The 6600-nt window shown below is 38.5% G+C and overlaps 1 long non-coding RNA gene across 1 annotated transcript; it reads right to left on the bottom strand.

Moving 5' to 3' along the window:
* Positions 1-308: 308 nt before the first annotated feature.
* LOC124273994 lies at positions 309-5555 on the bottom strand. The gene is made up of 5 exons (XR_006897809.1): positions 5501-5555; positions 3137-3168; positions 1664-1800; positions 1313-1425; positions 309-1050 (listed from the first exon to the last, which is right to left on the bottom strand). It is a non-coding gene; the product is annotated as an uncharacterized LOC124273994 (long non-coding RNA).
* Positions 5556-6600: the final 1045 nt, after the last annotated feature.

Raw genomic sequence — 6600 nt, 5'->3', positions numbered from 1 at the left:
ACTCACTCACTCACTCACTCACTCACTCACTCACTCACTCACTCACTCACTCACTCACTCACTCACTCACTCACTCACTCACTCACTCACTCACTCACTCACTCACTCACTCACTCACTCACTTGTGGTCAGCAATGGAGTGGTCAGTTGACCAGTCGGCGTAAGTTATGTACTGGCCCCTCGTACAGTGTGTGTCAACATAAGAGCCCCCTCGAATTATGAGGTTTGCCGTCAGAATGCAGGTTTGTGTTCCTTTGCAACAGACACAGTCGTACTTCATGTACACGAATACTAACACGCAAGAAAAGTTAAAATTTTATCAAATGTTTATTTTCAACAACGAAAGGAATCACAATTTTCCCACATTTGTCTATTATTTCTTTACTCTGTATAGTGTCATAATAGTGTCAAATAACGTAATGTACAAAACTGAATTCATCATCAACAGTAGCGAACGCTTTAAAATGGACTGCTCCTAATTTTGCTCTGCACCTGTTCAAATATCAATACAGTTTCTTCAATTTGAGGCTTAATTTCAACAACGCAATGTGACCTTCATCTTCTTAGCTTTCATTGTTCAAAACGAATCATAGTATATGTGAAGCAAAGTGCACAGGTGAAAAATTGATGTTACACATAGAACTACAGAATAGTAATGAACAATAATTTTCTGCATCGTACTTTGTAATCATTTTACTGAGAGATTAAAGCCACAATTGTTGGATTTAGATGATGTAATTGCTGTGTCGAGTTAGTTTATCTGTAGATATTATGACCATTCGTGATTTTGACTTGAACTGTCCCAAGAGGCAGTGAGAGTAAACCCATGTGTCCCTGAACACTGTCATAACCACACCCTTACAACCTACGTCGGTTCCTATCCCCACCTCAAGCAAACCCACTTGAGCATAGCCAAATGTTAGACATTAAAAGCATAATAATCTGGAGTAAAGGAAAATCAAGAGTACAGGAAAGTGCAGAGGAAATTGCAGAAATGCAGGTGGCTGGTATGTCCCTTTGTTGGGAGGGTCTCCTTCATGGCCACGGCACCTGCAAAATAAACATAGGACACCCACTGAACAAGGGACTGGAATTATGTATCAGTACATGGACCGTATTGAAGCAAGAACATATGTCTAGATTATGGTTGAAGGCAGTAAATGGTACGCAGTGCCAGTTTCAAGGGCCTAGGCAAAGGCACGTTTTGTAAATCCAGGGAGACTTTATAAGTTGTAGAGTTGCCCTGGTAAATCATAGCAATATAACATTCTGCTGTAAGCTTTTGTTATAGAAGAAAATACATAATATATACCTTATACTCGGGTGATGGAGATGGCCTTTTGTTTGAAAGTACCGAGGTCATTATACTTTCCGACTGTCTCGTCAAGAGGGTATGTATTTCCCGCAGCGCTTTTCAGCTCCCATCTGGAAGAATTTAAAACGGTAGAAAACTTCAGAACATCTTAATGTGAAAGAGTTTCAACGATGAGCATTCAATACACTACAGGTTATGTCCGGGTTCATTACTTGCCCTATACTTAACCTAGCGCCTGTTTCAGTTGGTGTACAAGGCAGTAGCATCACTCATTAGCCACATCCAACTGATGGTCAGTATATATTGTGGGACATTAGGGGTTACTTTGTTTGATAAACATGTACTTACTTTCCATGGATTACAATGGCTGACTGAGCTCTGTTCTTAAAGTTTTTCAAATCCGGTATGTCTGTAGAGACTGGTACACAGTCGCCAGTGAGGTTGGTATTGCTGTACAAGACAACTTTTATTTCTGACTGAACGCTCTGAAATGGGAAAACAGGTATCGGTAGATTAGGACATCGCCATTGTCAAGTACAAAACTGTCCTTACTCAATTAAGTTATCAATGTTCATACTTTTAGCCATTGGGTTGTCCTGGGTCAAGATTCGTGTATTTACCTTTAGTCGTGGCAAAGCTTGGAATATTTACCATGACGTATTCTGAATCCTCACTCAAGAGATCATTGAGCTCATCATTTGTAGCTGAAGTTTTCAGCAATTTCTCAAATTAGACAAAGCAAACAGATGGGTTACACAGAAAATGATCTTAAGGTGATGGCTCTTTATATAAATGAAGGGGCGGTGGGGTAGACCAGTTGTTAGAGCGTCCGCTCGTCACGCTGGCGACCCGGGTTCGATTCCCCACATGGGTACAATGTGTGAAGCCCAATTCTGGTGTCCGCCGTGATATTGCCAGAATAGCTAAAAGCAGCGTGAAATGAATAACGACAACAACACCTTTCCCATATTGTACGATACCGATTATTTAATTAGCGTGTTTTTATAATGGGTTAGTGAGCGAGTTAAATTTTAAGTCACATCTGCATTATTTCAGTCATATAGCGGCGACGTTTACAAGCATGTGTGTATAAATAACTATCACACAGTGATGATACACTTCACCACTTACAAACGTGTTACAAAGACAGGCAGACTTTCCACCCAAATAGTTTTATTGGTTGTTGTTCTTTGGTAATTTCATTGAAGGTGTTAACGCTGAAAATTGCCATCTTACTGCTAAACAAATTGTCTGTAAACCACCCCCTTGTTTATCTGTTGGGTGATAAATTAACAAGATCATGCGTGCTTTTTGTGTTTTTCATTTCCAACTTCAATCAGTAAAAGAGCGTCATGAAGATCACAAATAGATATAAAAAAAATATATCAAACTTGATTACCCTGTGTACCTTACTTTTAAATCGGGCGGCCAAATCCCACAGATAGATAAATATCTGGATACATAGATATAAAGAAATATACATAAGAAATTGTGTACCTTACTTTTAAATTTATAAATTGAGACAATTATATTGATGGGGTCTTTTGCCTCTAAAACATTTTTAATACATGCAGATGAAGAAAGGTCAAGTTGATATTTTTTTATGCAACTGTGTTTAATCACATCATGGCATACACTTTCACAGTGGAGGGGAAAATGGAGATCAGAAACCTTTTACTGTTTTATATCGGAATTCATAGCTGGCGCGAGGAAGATGGGAAACACACAGAGAAAGAAATGAAGAAAAAATTCGACAATTCAGCGTTTTTGCAGAAACACAACTTAGATGTTGCTGGTTTAAGATTAGGGATCCAACCATACCATGTTGCTGCAGATATCTGGAACTTTCAAACCTGAAAAAGAAACATGATATAATTACCACGTGTCAAGAAGGTGAATGACACATGGAGTCCAATATACATAAAATGAGTACAAGAATATCCCTCACCAAAACCTATCGTGGGAATGTCAATGTAATAAGAATACCTGTACCTTCATTGGTAATAACTTTTGGTTTTGACCAGGTTCTTAGCCATAAAGTTGTATGTTTTCTCAATTTCTCACCAACTTCTAGAACGTCAAGCAAGCAACTGTCAATGCATTGACTGTTGGACAACGGATTTCCAAAACGGCTCAAGGACAACGATAGACAAGATCATGCAAGACTTGTGCAAGGTTTTCATCAGTTCGATCTGATGATTCAGTTTTTGTATTATTTGCAAATAATATTAAATGATGGATAAGAACATTGGAAAGTATTTTGGTTTCATTATCAGTCGGTACATATCCTTCAGATATCAGTCTAATCAACCTCTTTTTGAGAGGATTCACTTTCATGAGGCCTCCGTTCCATTGTCATTTTAACTCAGGGTCTCTTAACCTATGGTTATGTAACCATAGTTCCACAAAACACATTGACCAAAATCTGAAAATATCTACATTTCAGCCAATCAGAGGCCTTCGTTCTGTCGTCATTGCGCAGCTAGTAGCGGAAATGAGGTTGGGTTGTTGTTTAACGCCACACTCAGCAATATTCTAGCTATATGGCGGCGGTTTGTGGAAAATCGGCTCTAGACCAGACATTCCAGTGATCAACTTCAAGAGCATCAAACAACACAATTGGGATATGATGACATGTCTGAACCAGGTCAGCTTGTCTGACCTCCCAGTCCCGTTAGTCCCGTTACATCATCATTGCATAAAGCTACACACATCTAAAACTGGTACAGATAACGATCATGTGCCTTATATCTTATTTACCAGAAATGGTGTTTTATTTAAAGCTTTGATACCTTATTAACTCTTAGTATATCATCCTTATGGGATTTAAACTGAAATGTTGGTTTGGTGAACGTTTTCACATAAATACATATGCTAGAATGTCCACAATAGGTTGCGACTAAAATATATGATAAATAGTGAATATATAAATATCGATTGTCTAATAAATCTTCTTTAAAATGCCAATCCTAAATGTACAGCTCTTTATGCAAAACTTTACCAAAGAAGTTTCCTGTTACGTGCTCTTTACACTAAATGTATATGTACGTATATTTTCAACGTATATGCTCAAAATATAAGTTATACATATGTTGCTGTTGCGAACTTAAGGACCTTGTATGTATATATATATATATGTTGCATTCATATTATACTTAGGCCTATTGCCTATTATACTGAAAAAATGTTCTTCTTGTAATACATATCAGTATTCGTGATTTTGCTTGTGTTATATTGGCACATGCGATTACAGTTAAATGTTTTTAAAAAGGCGAAAATGCGAGGTTGCGACACATGACAATTATCTATCTCTCATTATATAATCAATTAAAGTGTCTCATGTTATGTTTACGGCGGTTCACGAGTCAGTCGTCTTGTCCCGGTTCCCTGGGCAGAGTTGGAGAAACGTATCATTTGTTTCTACGCACATCAAGATGGCAAGTACGGAAGCCTAATGTGGCCACTTTGGCAGCATGGGGTATATTTTGCAATAGAAATGTCTCGTTGATTCCACTATTTTCTAGTTACTTCAAGTTTCTTTCAAAAGCTTAACCTTTCGTGTATTTGCTCGTTGCTTCCAATAATTTCCCGGTATTTCAATTATTTTCTGGTTAGTTCCAATTTCTTTCAGATTTTGGAAAGAAACTTGAAGTAACGAGAAGATGTGCCTGTCGGTGAAATGTTCCTGAACGGACTAATCAGTGAGAAAATATTCCAATTGTCAAGAACAAATTTCCATCATTTCATACTAAGTAAGGGTCATGTGGTTGCAAATCAATTTCTTGCCCCATTCGTCATTAAAGTAAATTATACTTTCACAAAATTATATTTCACAAGATTACAATTGACAACACTGAACATTGTTTCTATAACTGGTAGTGATCATGTTATTTTTCTAGATTCCGGTCACCTAATATTTCCGGTATCATTGCACATAAAGGTACACTCAGCGACTTGTTGTCGAAGCCTGATAAGGATTATGAATTGCAGCGCAAACGAACTGTAAAGATGAGATAGGAAATCTTTGTATTACATAACAAATACTAATAACTGTAATAGCTGGTTATAGTTTTGTGTTTAAAACACATAGACTATCCAATTCACATTTTTTTTAAAACAGACACAACTCCAAGGGACTGATTAAATGAGCATAAAGACAAAGCTATGAAGAAGAATCATACTCACCAAGGTTTGTTGATCGTCGTATCTTGTCTGTTGTCAGAGCTGGGGTAGCGAACACATGTCTCCAGCAAACTTTATAGCGGCTTGAATCCGGGTATGAACATCCGTTATCCGCTTACGGATTTATGCTGTTGACCAATCGTGGTGAGTCTCAGTCAGGTCTGTTTCCAAGGATTTTGTAAAATCTTAAGGAACGACAGTGCGTGGGTTTAAGTTCATGTGATACGGATCTGGTTACCACAACCTTTGTGATATATCATTAGTATGTTGGCTCTATCACCTGACAAAGTTCAGTTGTGTCTCTCTATAATGTGTGGTACTCAGTGTGTCAATGATGATGTGTTTCGACATGACGAGTAGAGCGCAAGTAGTAGCTAAATACCACCCACTAGGATCCTTCTTTTCACAGTGAAGCACGTATTGTAACCAATTTTACATAGCATAAAATTGCATAAAATAAAAGTTATTTGAAAACTTATGAAAACATCCCTAGTTAAATACGTAGCAAAACACTTTGCATTAAGTTTTATGTGGCGTACAGTGAACATACTCACGTTAATAATATGTATATTTACTAATAGTAGATGCATTTAGAACGCTTTCTTTTTGCATGCTCTCTGACACCTGAAGTTCACACACGTGATATTGAAAATTGAAGAACGGTTGATTGTTTCCTGGCCTCTGAATGTTGTGGAAAACACGTCAATTTCAACCTTTGTCAGGCCACGGCTAACAGAAAAATAGGCGTCTACGTGCCGTTGATCCAGGCTGGACATTTTGGTATCCATCGAAACACGATCTCATCTCTATGGAAACGTTTTCAACATCTTGGGAACACCAGATTGCCTCTGACCGGCCTTCCACGCATGACGTCACGTCAGCAAGGCAACCACATTCGGCTGACCCATCTCAGGAATCGATTCCAGACTGCCGGTTTGGCGGCTCGAACCATTCCTGGCTTACGTCCAATCAGTTCCAGGACTGTACAGAACCGACTGAGGCAGCACAACATCCGTTCCCGACGGCCTGCAATACGTACGCGTCCAATTGTGCTCCAACGTCACCGACAGGCACATCTTGCTTAGTGCAGCCAGCATCTACGG

This window comes from Haliotis rubra, unplaced genomic scaffold, assembly GCF_003918875.1.
Source record: "Haliotis rubra isolate DU_JTF1 unplaced genomic scaffold, ASM391887v1 Scf1869, whole genome shotgun sequence".
Lineage (NCBI taxonomy): Eukaryota > Metazoa > Mollusca > Gastropoda > Lepetellida > Haliotidae > Haliotis > Haliotis rubra.
The sequence above is the reverse complement of the archived record's forward strand: the minus strand, read 5'-3'. Positions and strand labels throughout refer to the sequence as shown.